Source organism: Triturus cristatus, chromosome 6 (genome assembly GCF_964204655.1).
Source record: "Triturus cristatus chromosome 6, aTriCri1.1, whole genome shotgun sequence".
Taxonomy (NCBI): domain Eukaryota; kingdom Metazoa; phylum Chordata; class Amphibia; order Caudata; family Salamandridae; genus Triturus; species Triturus cristatus.
In genome coordinates this window covers 99,206,360-99,221,504 of record NC_140589.1, presented here as the reverse complement: position 1 = coordinate 99,221,504, position 15,145 = coordinate 99,206,360, and the positions used below count along the sequence as shown (strand labels likewise).

At 43.4% G+C, this 15,145-nt stretch overlaps 15 non-coding genes across 15 annotated transcripts; all 15 read left to right on the top strand.

Moving 5' to 3' along the window:
* Positions 1-1,429: 1,429 nt before the first annotated feature.
* TRNAL-UAG (transfer RNA leucine (anticodon UAG)) lies at positions 1,430-1,512 on the top strand. The gene has a single exon. It is a non-coding gene; the product is annotated as a tRNA-Leu (tRNA).
* Positions 1,513-2,144: 632 nt separating this feature from the next.
* Positions 2,145-2,227, top strand: TRNAL-CAG (transfer RNA leucine (anticodon CAG)). The gene has a single exon. It is a non-coding gene; the product is annotated as a tRNA-Leu (tRNA).
* Positions 2,228-2,413: 186 nt separating this feature from the next.
* On the top strand, positions 2,414-2,496 carry TRNAL-AAG (transfer RNA leucine (anticodon AAG)). Its single transcript has one exon. It is a non-coding gene; the product is annotated as a tRNA-Leu (tRNA).
* Positions 2,497-3,520: 1,024 nt separating this feature from the next.
* On the top strand, positions 3,521-3,603 carry TRNAL-UAG (transfer RNA leucine (anticodon UAG)). Its single transcript has one exon. It is a non-coding gene; the product is annotated as a tRNA-Leu (tRNA).
* Positions 3,604-4,504: 901 nt separating this feature from the next.
* Positions 4,505-4,587, top strand: TRNAL-AAG (transfer RNA leucine (anticodon AAG)). The gene has a single exon. It is a non-coding gene; the product is annotated as a tRNA-Leu (tRNA).
* A 1,024-nt stretch (positions 4,588-5,611) lies between these two features.
* On the top strand, positions 5,612-5,694 carry TRNAL-UAG (transfer RNA leucine (anticodon UAG)). Its single transcript has one exon. It is a non-coding gene; the product is annotated as a tRNA-Leu (tRNA).
* Positions 5,695-6,326: 632 nt separating this feature from the next.
* On the top strand, positions 6,327-6,409 carry TRNAL-CAG (transfer RNA leucine (anticodon CAG)). The gene has a single exon. It is a non-coding gene; the product is annotated as a tRNA-Leu (tRNA).
* Positions 6,410-6,594: 185 nt separating this feature from the next.
* Positions 6,595-6,677, top strand: TRNAL-AAG (transfer RNA leucine (anticodon AAG)). Its single transcript has one exon. It is a non-coding gene; the product is annotated as a tRNA-Leu (tRNA).
* Positions 6,678-8,416: 1,739 nt separating this feature from the next.
* TRNAL-CAG (transfer RNA leucine (anticodon CAG)) lies at positions 8,417-8,499 on the top strand. The gene has a single exon. It is a non-coding gene; the product is annotated as a tRNA-Leu (tRNA).
* A 185-nt stretch (positions 8,500-8,684) lies between these two features.
* Positions 8,685-8,767, top strand: TRNAL-AAG (transfer RNA leucine (anticodon AAG)). Its single transcript has one exon. It is a non-coding gene; the product is annotated as a tRNA-Leu (tRNA).
* Positions 8,768-10,506: 1,739 nt separating this feature from the next.
* Positions 10,507-10,589, top strand: TRNAL-CAG (transfer RNA leucine (anticodon CAG)). Its single transcript has one exon. It is a non-coding gene; the product is annotated as a tRNA-Leu (tRNA).
* Positions 10,590-11,882: 1,293 nt separating this feature from the next.
* TRNAL-UAG (transfer RNA leucine (anticodon UAG)) lies at positions 11,883-11,965 on the top strand. The gene has a single exon. It is a non-coding gene; the product is annotated as a tRNA-Leu (tRNA).
* A 632-nt stretch (positions 11,966-12,597) lies between these two features.
* Positions 12,598-12,680, top strand: TRNAL-CAG (transfer RNA leucine (anticodon CAG)). Its single transcript has one exon. It is a non-coding gene; the product is annotated as a tRNA-Leu (tRNA).
* A 1,293-nt stretch (positions 12,681-13,973) lies between these two features.
* Positions 13,974-14,056, top strand: TRNAL-UAG (transfer RNA leucine (anticodon UAG)). Its single transcript has one exon. It is a non-coding gene; the product is annotated as a tRNA-Leu (tRNA).
* A 632-nt stretch (positions 14,057-14,688) lies between these two features.
* On the top strand, positions 14,689-14,771 carry TRNAL-CAG (transfer RNA leucine (anticodon CAG)). Its single transcript has one exon. It is a non-coding gene; the product is annotated as a tRNA-Leu (tRNA).
* The last annotated feature ends 374 nt before the right edge of the window (positions 14,772-15,145 follow it).

Here is a 15,145-nt window from a genome sequence, read left to right as displayed (position 1 = left end):
TCAGTACCTCACCTGCATGGCTGTCTGGCCTCTGGAAGATGCTGGGAAAGCAAGTCAGGATTGCCGAGTGGTCTAAGGCGCTGCGTTTAGGTCGCAGTCTCCTCTGGAGGCGGGGGTCAAATCCCACTTCTGACAGTCCTCTGTTTACTCTAATTTTTTTCTTGAGAAATATGATCATTTCCCTCGCAGTGGCTTATAGGATTGTCTTCTTGGAAGAGTGCAGTGAGTTTTTTTCTTGCTCTAGCCACTATTGGCCTAAGCTCTGTGCATTTTTTGGTTCCTAATATCTTTCTCACCCTTTAGATGAAAATGCAGCATGGGGTCAGGATGGCCGAGTGGTCTAAGGCGCTGAGTTAAGGCTGCAGTCTCTCGTGGAGGCATGGGTTCGAATCCCACTTCTGACAAAACTTGAATTCCATTTTCTCTCTCAGTTCCTTTAGAATCTCAGCTAAAAATTGGCAATGTAAATAATATCTGAATAAGTACCAAACTTCAGTTTCAACTGCAAATGCATTTGCCCTATTCTATCTTTAACGTTAATGTAATATTCTTCTAGCACTCGTGGTGTTTTATATTTGTTTTGTGGGGTACTTTAAAAATCTTTTTTATGAAAGAAATGGGTTACATTAAGTCTTGTGATGTTTTAGGTTTCCAATAAGGAGGTTTTAAATTTTATGTCACGTCATTTTCAGATGCTTCATTCAAGAGATGTTTCCACTATAGAATGCAGAGCAAGGGCAAAAATACAAGTGATAGAGCGAATGAGTGAGAAGGAGTGTTGTGGAAGGAGAGAATGAAACAAAGACAGAGTGAGTGAACGGCAGGGAGGCATAGAAGAGGAGTCTAGTAGTGCAGGAGACCTGCTTTTCCCTGCTCTTGACCTCCCACCCATCCCCCAAACAACCACAAACATACCTTCTGTGCAAAGTTGGTATGCAGAATTTCATGCCTCAGCAAGTGAGGGTGAGTCCCAGGCCAGGGGCTAAAGAGCAAAAGAGTGCCTGTGCTCAGACTTTCCCTGCTAGGGATAGTGTATCTGGAACAAGGCCTACTCTCTTGTATCCAGCAAGGATCTAGAAATCCTGCATGAATCTGCAAGGCACATTGGCAGCATAAATTTGCATAAACTGCCCCACCTATTGCCTTCCTACTTCCTGTGCTGTAGTTGTTTGTGTAGAGAGAGAGGTCGCAGGCAAGGAAATGTTGTGAGTCGGATACACGACCCTAATTAGCTGGTGAGAGGTATGTGGTGTTCTAAAAGCATGAAAACTGTATACCTGTGAAATAAAGTGCTTTCGTATGTGTTCTTCTGTGTTTATTGTCCTGTGCATAAAGTTGCACCTTGTGTTTGAAGGTTTAAATTATTTCAGGCTTGCATGGAGGTAGACGTTTCTGAGTAACTTTTATTCATTTATTAAAAGCCTATACTGTCAGGATGGCCGAGAGGTCTAAGGCGCTGTGTTTAGGCCACAGTCTCCTTTGGAGGCGTGGGTTCGAATCCCACTTCTGACATGCCTTTTGGAGATTTAATCTCCTTTATCAGGTTAACATCTGATGGAAGTTGCATCTGTTGGTCTTCACTTGGCACTTTATTCCGTTCTCCTCTTGTCAAGAGAGATGGGGTTTCTCATATATTTAGGTTCTATAACGTCTTGCTGACAAAACGCAATCCTTACCAAATGAGCATAGGACCCATGTAAGAGGTCATCTGGAAGAGTCATGCTCTTGTATGCCCTGGCCAGACGGGCCCTGCAAATTTGGAAGAATGCCATTCATCTGGTAGACAACTGGACTCCAGCACACTTACAGCAATCTCCTCAGGGCTTTGATCAGGGGCTGCTTAAATTTGCATACTCCACCCTATGTTGTGACTTTGAGATCCCTTGTTGAAATTGCTTTAGCCAGCCAAGAGGTGGCTATTGTCTCAATTTCAAAGCAGCTTTGAGCCGTTCAAGTGGCTGGTGAATAGCACTTTCTCTTTGTTTGCCTCAAAGTTCTAAAGAGTTCTCCATAGGTCCTGCTCTGTACAGATTGTTCAAAGATCTGTTGGAAGTGCATATAATAGGATAAATAAATTGAGGGCATTCCTTTTCAGTACCTCACCTGCATGGCTGTCTGGCCTCTGGAAGATGTTGGGAAAGAAAGTCAGGATGGCCGAGTGGTCTAAGGCGCTGCGTTCAGGTCGCAGTCTCCTCTGGAGGCGTGGGTTCAAATCCCACTTCTGACAGTCCTGTGTTTACTCTAATTATTTTCTTGAGAAATATGATCATTTCCCTCGCAGTGGCTTTTAGGATTGTCTTCTTGGAAGAGTGCAGTGAGTTTTTTTCTTGCTCTAGCCACTATTGGCCTCAGCTCTGTGCATTTTTTGGTTCCTAATATCTTTCTCACCCTTTAGATGAAAAAGCAGCATGGGGTCAGGATGGCCGAGTGGTCTAAGGCGCTGCGTTAAGGCCGCAGTCTCTCCTGGAGGCGTGGGTTCGAATCCCACTTCTGACAAAACTTGAATTCCATTTTCTCTCTCAGTTCCTTTAGAATCTCAGCTAAAAATTGGCAATGTAAATAATATCTGAATAAGTACCAAACTTCAGTTTCAACTGCAAATGCATTTGCCCTATTCTATCTTTAACGTTAATGTAATATTCTTCTAGCACTCGTGGTGTTTTATATTTCTTTTGTGGGGTACTTTAAAAATCTTTTTTATGAAAGAAATGGGTTACATTAAGTCTTGTGATGTTTTAGGTTTCCAATAAGGAGGTTTTAAATTTTATGTCACGTCATTTTCAGATGCTTCATTCAAGAGATGTTTCCACTATAGAATGCAGAGCAAGGGCAAAAATACAAGTGATAGAGCGAGTGAGTGAGAAGGAGTGTTGTGGAAGGAGAGAATGAAACAAAGACAGAGTGAGTGAATGGCAGGGAGGCATAGAAGAGGAGTCTAGTAGTGAAGGAGACCTGCTTTTCCCTGCTCTTGACCTCCCACCCATCCCCAAACAACCACAAACATACCTTCTGTGCAAAGTTGGTATGCAGAATTTCACGCCTCAGCAAGTGAGGGTGAGTCCCAGGCCAGGGGCTAAAGAGCAAAAGAGTGCCTGTGCTCAGACTTTCCCTGCTAGGGATAGTTTATCTGGAACAAGGCCTACTCTCTTGTATCCAGCAAGGATCTAGAAATCCTGCATGAATCTGCAAGGCACATTGGCAGCATAAATTTGCATAAACTGCCCCACCTATTGCCTTCCTACTTCCTGTGCTGTAGTTGTTTGTGTAGAGAGAGAGGTCGCAGGCAAGGAAATGTTGTGAGTCGGATACAGGACCCTAAATAGCTGGTGAGAGGTATGTGGTGTTCTAAAAGCATGAAAACTGTATACCTGTGATAGAAAGTGCTTTCGTATGTGTTCTTCTGTGTTTATTGTCCTGTGCATAAAGTTGCACCTTGTGTTTGAAGGTTTAAATTATTTCAGGCTTGCATTGAGGTAGACGTTTCTGAGTAACTTTTATTCATTTCTTAAAAGCATATACTGTCAGGATGGCCGAGAGGTCTAAGGCGCTGTGTTTAGGCCACAGTCTCCTTTGGAGGCGTGGGTTCGAATCCCACTTCTGACATGCCTTTTGGAGATTTAATCTCCTTTATCAGGTTAACATCTGATGGAAGTTGCATCTGTTGGTCTTCACTTGGCACGTTATTCCGTTCTCCTCTTGTCAAGAGAGATGGGGTTTCTCATATATTTAGGTTCTATAACGTCTTGCTGACAAAGCGCAATCCTTACCAAATGAGCATAGGACCCATGTAAGAGGTCATCTGGAAGAGTCATGCTCTTGTATGCCCTGGCCAGACGGGCCCAGCAAATTTGGAAGAATGCCATTCATCTGGTAGACAACTGGACTCCAGCACACTTACAGCAATTTCCTCAGGGCTTTGATCAGGGGCTGCTTAAATTTGCATACTCCACCCTATGTTGTGACTTTGAGATCCCTTGTTGAAATTGCTTTAGCCAGCCAAGAGGTGGCTATTGTCTCAATTTCAAAGCAGCTTTGAGCCGTTCAAGTGGCTGGTGAATAGCACTTTCTCTTTGTTCGCCTCAAAGTTCTAAAGAGTTCTCCATAGGTCCTGCTCTGTACAGATTGTTCAAAGATCTGTTGGAAGTGCATATAATAGGATAAATAAATTGAGGGCATTCCTTTTCAGTACCTCACCTGCATTGCTGTCTGGCCTCTGGAAGATGCTGGGAAAGCAAGTCAGTATGGCCGAGTGGTCTAAGGCGCTTCGTTCAGGTCGCGGTCTCCTCTGGAGGCGTGGGTTCAAATCCCACTTCTGACAGTCCTCTGTTTACTCTAATTTTTTTCTTGAGAAATATGATCATTTCCCTCGCAGTGGCTTATAGGATTGTCTTCTTGGAAGAGTGCAGTGAGTTTTTTTCTTGCTCTAGCCACTATTGGCCTAAGCTCTGTGCATTTTTTGGTTCCTAATATCTTTCTCACCCTTTAGATGAAAAAGCACCATGGGGTCAGGATGGCCGAGTGGTCTAAGGCGCTGCGTTAAGGCCGCAGTCTCTCCTGGAGGCGTGGGTTCGAATCCCACTTCTGACAAAACTTGAATTCCATTTTCTCTCTCAGTTCCTTTAGAATCTCAGCTAAAAATTGGCAATGTAAATAATATCTGAATAAGTACCAAACTTCAGTTTCAACTGCAAATGCATTTGCCCTATTCTATCTTTAACGTTAATGTAATATTCTTCTAGCACTCGTGGTGTTTTATATTTCTTTTGTGGGGTACTTTAAAAATCTTTTTTATGAAAGAAATGGGTTACATTAAGTCTTGTGATGTTTTAGGTTTCCAATAAGGAGGTTTTAAATTTTATGTCACGTCATTTTCAGATGCTTCAATCAAGAGATGTTTCCACTATAGAATGCAGAGCAAGGGCAAAAATACAAGTGATAGAGCGAGTGAGTGAGAAGGAGTGTTGTGGAAGGACAGAATGAAACAAAGACAGAGTGAGTGAACGGCAGGGAGGCATAGAAGAGTAGTCTAGTAGTGAAGGAGACCTGCTTTTCCCTGCTCTTGACCTCCCACCCATCCCCAAACAACCACAAACATACCTTCTGTGCAAAGTTGGTATGCAGAATTTCACGCCTCAGCAAGTGAGGGTGAGTCACAGGCCAGGGGCTAAAGAGCAAAAGAGTGCCTGTGCTCAGACTTTCCCTGCTAGGGATAGTTTATCTGGAACAAGGCCTACTCTCTTGTATCCAGCAAGGATCTAGAAATCCTGCATGAATCTGCAAGGCACATTGGCAGCATAAATTTGCATAAACTGCCCCACCTATTGCCTACCTACTTCCTGTGCTGTAGTTGTTTGTGTAGAGAGAGAGGTCGCAGGCAAGGAAATGTTGTGAGTCGGATACAGGACCCTAATTAGCTGGTGAGAGGTATGTGGTGTTCTAAAAGCATGAAAACTGTATACCTGTGAAATAAAGTGCTTTCGTATGTGTTCTTCTGTGTTTATTGTCCTGTGCATAAAGTTGCACCTTGTGTTTGAAGGTTTAAATTATTTCAGGCTTGCATTGAGGTAGACGTTTCTGAGTAACTTTTATTCATTTCTTAAAAGCATATACTGTCAGGATGGCCGAGAGGTCTATGGCGCTGTGTTTAGGCCACAGTCTCCTTTGGAGGCGTGGGTTCGAATCCCACTTCTGACATGCCTTTTGGAGATTTAATCTCCTTTATCAGGTTAACATCTGATGGAAGTTGCATCTGTTGGTCTTCACTTGGCACGTTATTCCGTTCTCCTCTTGTCAAGAGAGATGGGGTTTCTCATATATTTAGGTTCTATAACGTCTTGCTGACAAAGCGCAATCCTTACCAAATGAGCATAGGACCCATGTAAGAGGTCATCTGGAAGAGTCATGCTCTTGTATGCCCTGGCCAGACGGGCCCAGCAAATTTGGAAGAATGCCATTCATCTGGTAGACAACTGGACTCCAGCACACTTACAGCAATTTCCTCAGGGCTTTGATCAGGGGCTGCTTAAATTTGCATACTCCACCCTATGTTGTGACTTTGAGATCCCTTGTTGAAATTGCTTTAGCCAGCCAAGAGGTGGCTATTGTCTCAATTTCAAAGCAGCTTTGAGCCGTTCAAGTGGCTGGTGAATAGCACTTTCTCTTTGTTCGCCTCAAAGTTCTAAAGAGTTCTCCATAGGTCCTGCTCTGTACAGATTGTTCAAAGATCTGTTGGAAGTGCATATAATAGGATAAATAAATTGAGGGCATTCCTTTTCAGTACCTCACCTGCATTGCTGTCTGGCCTCTGGAAGATGCTGGGAAAGCAAGTCAGGATGGCCGAGTGGTCTAAGGCGCTGCGTTCAGGTCGCAGTCTCCTCTGGAGGCGTGGGTTCAAATCCCACTTCTGACATTCCTCTGTTTACTCTAATTTTTTCTTGAGAAATATGATCATTTCCCTCGCAGTGGCTTATAGGATTGTCTTCTTGGAAGAGTGCAGTGAGTTTTTTTCTTGCTCTAGCCACTATTGGCCTAAGCTCTGTGCATTTTTTGGTTCCTAATATCTTTCTCACCCTTTAGATGAAAATGCAGCATGGGGTCAGGATGGCCGAGTGGTCTAAGGTGCTGCGTTAAGGCCGCAGTCTCTCCTGGAGGCGTGGGTTCGAATCCCACTTCTGGCAAAACTTGAATTCCATTTTCTCTCTCAGTTCCTTTAGAATCTCAGCTAAAAATTGGCAATGTAAATAATATCTGAATAAGTACCAAACTTCAGTTTCAACTGCAAATGCATTTGCCCTATTCTATCTTTAACGTTAATGTAATATTCTTCTAGCATTCGTGGTGTTTTATATTTGTTTTGTGGGGTACTTTAAAAATCTTTTTTATGAAAGAAATGGGTTACATTAAGTCTTGTGATGTTTTAGGTTTCCAATAAGGAGGTTTTAAATTTTATGTCACGTCATTTTCAGATGCTTCATTCAAGAGATGTTTCCACTATAGAATGCAGAGCAAGGGCAAAAATACAAGTGATAGAGCGAGTGAGTGAGAAGGAGTGTTGTGGAAGGAGAGAATGAAACAAAGACAGAGTGAGTGAACGGCAGGGAGGCATAGAAGAGTAGTCTAGTAGTGAAGGAGACCTGCTTTTCCCTGCTCTTGACCTCCCACCCATCCCCAAACAACCACAAACATACCTTCTGTGCAAAGTTGGTATGCAGAATTTCATGCCTCAGCAAGTGAGGGTGAGTCCCAGGCCAGGGGCTAAAGAGCAAAAGAGTGCCTGTGCTCAGACTTTCCCTGCTAGGGATAGTTTATCTGGAACAAGGCCTACTCTCTTGTATCCAGCAAGGATCTAGAAATCCTGCATGAATCTGCAAGGCACATTGGCAGCATAAATTTGCATAAACTGCCCCACCTATTGCCTTCCTACTTCCTGTGCTGTAGTTGTTTGTGTAGAGAGAGAGGTCGCAGGCAAGGAAATGTTGTGAGTCGGATACAGGACCCTAAATAGCTGGTGAGAGGTATGTGGTGTTCTAAAAGCATGAAAACTGTATACCTGTGAAATAAAGTGCTTTCGTATGTGTTCTTCTGTGTTTATTGTCCTGTGCATAAAGTTGCACCTTGTGTTTGAAGGTTTAAATTATTTCAGGCTTGCATGGAGGTAGACGTTTCTGAGTAACTTTTATTCATTTCTTAAAAGCCTATACTGTCAGGATGGCCGAGAGGTCTAAGGCGCTGTGTGTAGGCCACAGTCTCCTTTGGAGGCGTGGGTTCGAATCCCACTTCTGACATGCCTTTTGGAGATTTAATCTCCTTTATCAGGTTAACATCTGATGGAAGTTGCATCTGTTGGTCTTCACTTGGCACGTTATTCCGTTCTCCTCTTGTCAAGAGAGATGGGGTTTCTCATATATTTAGGTTCTATAACGTCTTGCTGACAAAGCGCAATCCTTACCAAATGAGCATAGGACCCATGTAAGAGGTCATCTGGAATAGTCATGCTCTTGTATGCACTGGCCAGACGGGCCCTGCAAATTTGGAAGAATGCCATGCATCTGGTAGACAACTGGACTCCAGCACACTTACAGCAATTTCCTAAGGGCTTTGATCAGGGGCTGCTTAAATTTGCATACTCCACCCTATGTTGTGACTTTGAGATCCCTTGTTGAAATTGCTTTAGCCAGCCAAGAGGTGGCTATTGTCTCAATTTCAAAGCAGCTTTGAGCCGTTCAAGTGGCTGGTGAATAGCACTTTCTCTTTGTTCGCCTCAAAGTTCTAAAGAGTTCTCCATAGGTCCTGCTCTGTACAGATTGTTCAAAGATCTGTTGGAAGTGCATATAATAGGATAAATAAATTGAGGGCATTCCTTTTCAGTACCTCACCTGCATGGCTGTCTGGCCTCTGGAAGATGCTGGGAAAGCAAGTCAGGATGGCCGAGTGGTCTAAGGCGCTGCGTTCAGGTCGCAGTCTCCTCTGGAGGCGTGGGTTCAAATCCCACTTCTGACAGTCCTGTGTTTCTCTAATTTTTTTCTTGAGAAATATGATCATTTCCCTCGCAGTGGCTTATAGGATTGTCTTCTTGGAAGAGTGCAGTGAGTTTTTTTCTTGCTCTAGCCACTATTGGCCTAAGCTCTGTGCATTTTTTGGTTCCTAATATCTTTCTCACCCTTTAGATGAAAAAGCAGCATGGGGTCAGGATGGCCGAGTGGTCTAAGGCACTGCGTTAAGGCCGCAGTCTCTCCTGGAGGCGTGGGTTCGAATCCCACTTCTGACAAAACTTGTATTCCATTTTCTCTCTCAGTTCCTTGAGAATCTCAGCTAAAAATTGGCAATGTAAATAATATCTGAATAAGCACCAAACTTCAGTTTCAACTGCAAATGCATTTGCCCTATTCTATCTTTAACGTTAATGTAATATTCTTCTAGCACTCGTGGTGTTTTATATTTGTTTTGTGGGGTACTTTAAAAATCTTTTTTATGAAAGAAATGGGTTACATTAAGTCTTGTGATGTTTTAGGTTTCCAATAAGGAGGTTTTAAATTTTATGTCACGTCATTTTCAGATGCTTCATTCAAGAGATGTTTCCACTATAAAATGCAGAGCAAGGGCAAAAATACAAGTGATAGAGCGAGTGAGTGAGAAGGAGTGTTGTGGAAGGAGAGAATGAAACAAAGACAGAGTGAGTGAATGGCAGGGAGGCATAGAAGAGGAGTCTAGTAGTGAAGGAGACCTGCTTTTCCCTGCTCTTGCCCTCCCACCCATCCCCAAACAACCACAAACATACCTTCTGTGCAAAGTTGGTATGCAGAATTTCACGCCTCAGCAAGTGAGGTTGAGTCCCAGGCCAGGGGCTAAAGAGCAAAAGAGTGCCTGTGCTCAGACTTTCCCTGCTAGGGATAGTTTATCTGGAACAAGGCCTACTCTCTTGTATCCAGCAAGGATCTAGAAATCCTGCATGAATCTGCAAGGCACATTGGCAGCATAAATTTGCATAAACTGCCCCACCTATTGCCTTCCTACTTCCTGTGCTGTAGTTGTTTGTGTAGAGAGAGAGGTTGCAGGCAAGGAAATGTTGTGAGTCGGATACAGGACCCTAAATAGCTGGTGAGAGGTATGTGGTGTTCTAAAAGCATGAAAACTGTATACCTGTGAAATAAAGTGCTTTCGTATGTGTTCGTCTGTGTTTATTGTCCTGTGCATAAAGTTGCACCTTGTGTTTGAATGTTTAAATTATTTCAGGCTTGCATGGAGGTAGACATTTCTGAGTAACTTTTATTCATTTCTTAAAAGCCTATACTGTCAGGATGGCCGAGAGGTCTAAGGTGCTGTGTTTAGGCCACAGTCTCCTTTGGAGGCGTGGGTTCGAATTCCACTTCTGACATTCCTTTTGGAGATTTAATCTCCTTTATCAGGTTAACATCTGATGGAAGTTGCATCTGTTGGTCTTCACCTGGCACGTTATTCCGTTCTCCTCTTGTCAAGAGAGATGGGGTTTCTCATATATTTAGGTTCTATAACGTCTTGCTGACAAAGCGCAATCCTTACCAAATGAGCATAGGACCCATGTAAGAGGTCATCTGGAAGAGTCATGCTCTTGTATGCCCTGGCCAGACGGGCCCTGCAAATTTGGAAGAATGCCATTCATCTGGTAGACAACTGGACTCCAGCACACTTACAGCAATCTCCTCAGGGCTTTGATCAGGGGCTGCTTAAATTTGCATACTCCACCCTATGTTGTGACTTTGAGATCCCTTGTTGAAATTGCTTTAGCCAGCCAAGAGGTGGCTATTGTCTCAATTTCAAAGCAGCTTTGAGCCGTTCAAGTGGCTGGTGAATAGCACTTTCTCTTTGTTTGCCTCAAAGTTCTAAAGAGTTCTCCATAGGTCCTGCTCTGTACAGATTGTTCAAAGATCTGTTGGAAGTGCATATAATAGGATAAATAAATTGAGGGCATTCCTTTTCAGTACCTCACCTGCATGGCTGTCTGGCCTCTGGAAGATGCTGGGAAAGCAAGTCAGGATGGCCGAGTGGTCTAAGGCGCTGCGTTCAGGTCGCAGTCTCCTCTGGAGGCGTGGGTTCAAATCCCACTTCTGACAGTCCTGTGTTTACTCTAATTTTTTTCTTGAGAAATATGATCATTTCCCTCGCAGTGGCTTATAGGATTGTCTTCTTGGAAGAGTGCAGTGAGTTTTTTTCTTGCTCTAGCCACTATTGGCCTAAGCTCTGTGCATTTTTTGGTTCCTAATATCTTTCTCACCCTTTAGATGAAAATGCAGCATGGGGAAAGGATGGCCGAGTGGTCTAAGGCGCTGCGTTAAGGCCGCAGTCTCTCCTGGAGGCGTGGGTTTGAATCCCACTTCTGACAAAACTTGAATTCCATTTTCTCTCTCAGTTCCTTTAGAATCTCAGCTAAAAATTGGCAATGTAAATAATATCTGAATAAGTACCAAACTTCAGTTTCAACTGCAAATGCATTTGCCCTATTCTATCTTTAACGTTAATGTAATATTCTTCTAGCACTCGTGGTGTTTTATATTTGTTTTGTGGGGTACTTTAAAAATCTTTTTTATGAAAGAAATGGGTTACATTAAGTCTTGTGATGTTTTAGGTTTCCAATAAAGAGGTTTTAAATTTTATGTCACGTCATTTTCAGATGCTTCATTCAAGAGATGTTTCCACTATAGAATGCAGAGCAAGGGCAAAAATACAAGTGATAGAGCGAGTGAGTGAGAAGGAGTGTTGATGAAGGAGAGAATGAAACAAAGACAGAGTGAGTGAACGGCAGGGAGGCATAGAAGAGGAGTCTAGTAGTGAAGGAGACCTGCTTTTCCCTGCTCTTGACCTCCCACCCATCCCCAAACAACCACAAACATACCTTCTGTGCAAAGTTGGTATGCAGAATTTCACGCCTCAGCAAGTGAGGGTGAGTCCCAGGCCAGGGGCTAAAGAGCAAAAGAGTGCCTGTGCTCAGACTTTCCCTGCTAGGGATAGTTTATCTGGAACAAGGCCTACTCTCTTGTATCCAGCAAGGTTCTAGAAATCCTGCATGAATCTGCAAGGCACATTGGCAGCATAAATTTGCATAAACTGCCCCACCTATTGCCTTCCTACTTCCTGTGCTGTAGTTGTTTGTGTAGAGAGAGAGGTCGCAGGCAAGGAAATGTTGTGAGTCGGATACAGGACCCTAAATAGCTGGTGAGAGGTATGTGGTGTTCTAAAAGCATGAAAACTGTATACCTGTGAAATAAAGTGCTTTCGTATGTGTTCTTCTGTGTTTATTGTCCTGTGCATAAAGTTGCACCTTGTGTTTGAAGGTTTAAATTATTTCAGGCTTGCATGGAGGTAGACGTTTCTGAGTAACTTTTATTCATTTCTTAAAAGCCTATACTGTCAGGATGGCCGAGAGGTCTAAGGCGCTGTGTTTAGGCCACAGTCTCCTTTGGAGGCGTGGGTTCGAATCCCACTTCTGACATGCCTTTTGGAGATTTAATCTCCTTTATCAGGTTAACATCTGATGGAAGTTGCATCTGTTGGTCTTCACTTGGCACGTTATTCCGTTCTCCTCTTGTCAAGAGAGATGGGGTTTCTCATATATTTAGGTTCTATAACGTCTTGCTGACAAAGCGCAATCCTTACCAAATGAGCAGAGGACCCATGTAAGAGGTCATCTGGAAGAGTCATGCTCTTGTATGCCCTGGCCAGACGGGCCCTGCAAATTTGGAAGAATGCCATGCATCTGGTAGACAACTGGACTCCAGCACACTTACAGCAATTTCCTTAGGGCTTTGATCAGGGGCTGCTTAAATTTGCATACTCCACCCTATGTTGTGACTTTGAGATCCCTTGTTGAAATTGCTTTAGCCAGCCAAGAGGTGGCTATTGTCTCAATTTCAAAGCAGCTTTGAGCCGTTCAAGTGGCTGGTGAATAGCACTTTCTCTTTGTTCGCCTCAAAGTTCTAAAGAGTTCTCCATAGGTCCTGCTCTGTACAGATTGTTCAAAGATCTGTTGGAAGTGCATATGCTAGGATAAATAAATTGAGGGCATTCCTTTTCAGTACCTCACCTGCATGGCTGTCTGGCCTCTGGAAGATGCTGGGAAAGCAAGTCAGGATGGCCGAGTGGTCTAAGGCGCTGCGTTCAGGTCGCAGTCTCCTCTGGAGGCGTGGGTTCAAATCCCACTTCTGACAGTCCTTTGTTTACTCTAATTATTTTCTTGAGAAATATGATCATTTCCCTCGCAGTGGCTTATAGGATTGTCTTCTTGGAAGAGTGCAGTGAGTTTTTTTCTTGCTCTAGCCACTATTGGCCTAAGCTCTGTGCATTTTTTGGTTCCTAATATCTTTCTCACCCTTTAGATGAAAAAGCAGCATGGGGTCAGGATAGCCGAGTGGTCTAAGGCGCTGCGTTAAGGCCGCAGTCTCTCCTGGAGGCGTTGGTTCAAATCCCACTTCTGACAAAACTTTAATTCCATTTTCTCTCTCAGTTCCTTTAGAATCTCAGCTAAAAATTGGCAATGTAAATAATATCTGAATAAGTACCAAACTTCAGTTTCAACTGCAAATGCATTTGCCCTATTCTATCTTTAACGTTAATGTTATATTCTTCTAGCACTCGTGGTGTTTTATATTTCTTTTGTGGGGTACTTTAAAAATCTTTTTTATGAAAGAAATGGGTTACATTAAGTCTTGTGATGTTTTAGGTTTCCAATAAGGAGGTTTTAAATTTTATGTCACGTCATTTTCAGATGCTTCATTCAAGAGATGTTTCCACTATAGAATGCAGAGCAAGGGCAAAAATACAAGTGATAGAGCGAGTGAGTGAGAAGGAGTGTTGTGGAAGGAGAGAATGAAACAAAGACAGAGTGAGTGAATGGCAGGGAGGCATAGAAGAGGAGTCTAGAAGTGAAGGAGACCTGCTTTTCCCTGCTCTTGACCTCCCACCCATTCCCAAACAACCACAAACATACCTTTTGTGCAAAGTTGATATGCAGAATTTCACGCCTCAGCAAGTGAGGGTGAGTCCCAGGCCAGGGGCTAAAGAGCAAAAGAGTGCCTGTGCTCAGACTTTCCCTGCTAGGGATAGTTTATCTGGAACAAGGCCTACTCTCTTGTATCCAGCAAGGATCTAGAAATCCTGCATGAATCTGCAAGGCACATTGGCAGCATAAATTTGCATAAACTGCCCCACCTATTGCCTTCCTACTTCCTGTGCTGTAGTTGTTTGTGTAGAGAGAGAGGTCGCAGGCAAGGAAATGTTGTGAGTCGGATACAGGACCCTAATTAGCTGGTGAGAGGTATGTGGTGTTCTAAAAGCATGAAAACTGTATACCTGTGAAATAAAGTGCTTTCGTATGTGTTCTTCTGTGTTTATTGTCCTGTGCATAAAGTTGCACCTTGTGTTTGAAGGTTTAAATTATTTCAGGCTTGCATTGAGGTAGACGTTTCTGAGTAACTTTTATTCATTTCTTAAAAGCATATACTGTCAGGATGGCCGAGAGGTCTAAGGCGCTGTGTTTAGGCCACAGTCTCCTTTGGAGGCGTGGGTTCGAATCCCACTTCTGACATGCCTTTTGGAGATTTAATCTCCTTTATCAGGTTAACATCTGATGGAAGTTGCATCTGTTGGTCTTCACTTGGCACGTTATTCCGTTCTCCTCTTGTCAAGAGAGATGGGGTTTCTCATATATTTAGGTTCTATAACGTCTTGCTGACAAAGCGCAATCCTTACCAAATGAGCATAGGACCCATGTAAGAGGTCATCTGGAAGAGTCATGCTCTTGTATGCCCTGGCCAGACGGGCCCAGCAAATTTGGAAGAATGCCATTCATCTGGTAGACAACTGGACTCCAGCACACTTACAGCAATTTCCTCAGGGCTTTGATCAGGGGCTGCTTAAATTTGCATACTCCACCCTATGTTGTGACTTTGAGATCCCTTGTTGAAATTGCTTTAGCCAGCCAAGAGGTGGCTATTGTCTCAATTTCAAAGCAGCTTTGAGCCGTTCAAGTGGCTGGTGAATAGCACTTTCTCTTTGTTCGCCTCAAAGTTCTAAAGAGTTCTCCATAGGTCCTGCTCTGTACAGATTGTTCAAAGATCTGTTGGAAGTACATATAATAGGATAAATAAATTGAGGGCATTCCTTTTCAGTACCTCACCTGCATTGCTGTCTGGCCTCTGGAAGATGCTGGGAAAGCAAGTCAGGATGGCCGAGTGGTCTAAGGCGCTGCGTTCAGGTCGCAGTCTCCTCTGGAGGCGTGGGTTCAAATCCCACTTCTGACAGTCCACTGTTTACTCTAATTTTTTTCTTGAGAAATATGATCATTTCCCTCGCAGTGGCTTATAGGATTGTCTTCTTGGAAGAGTGCAGTGAGTTTTTTTCTTGCTCTAGCCACTATTGGCCTAAGCTCTGTGCATTTTTTGGTTCCTAATATCTTTCTCACCCTTTAGATGAAAATGCAGCATGGGGTCAGGATGGCCGAGTGGTCTAATGTGCTGCATTAAGGCCGCAGTCTCTCCTGGAGGCGTGGGTTCGAATCCCACTTCTGACAAAACTTGAATTCCATTTTCTCTCTCAGTTCCTTTAGAATCTCAGCTAAAAATTGGCAATGTAAATAATATCTGAATAAGTACCAAACTTCAGTTTCAACTGCAAA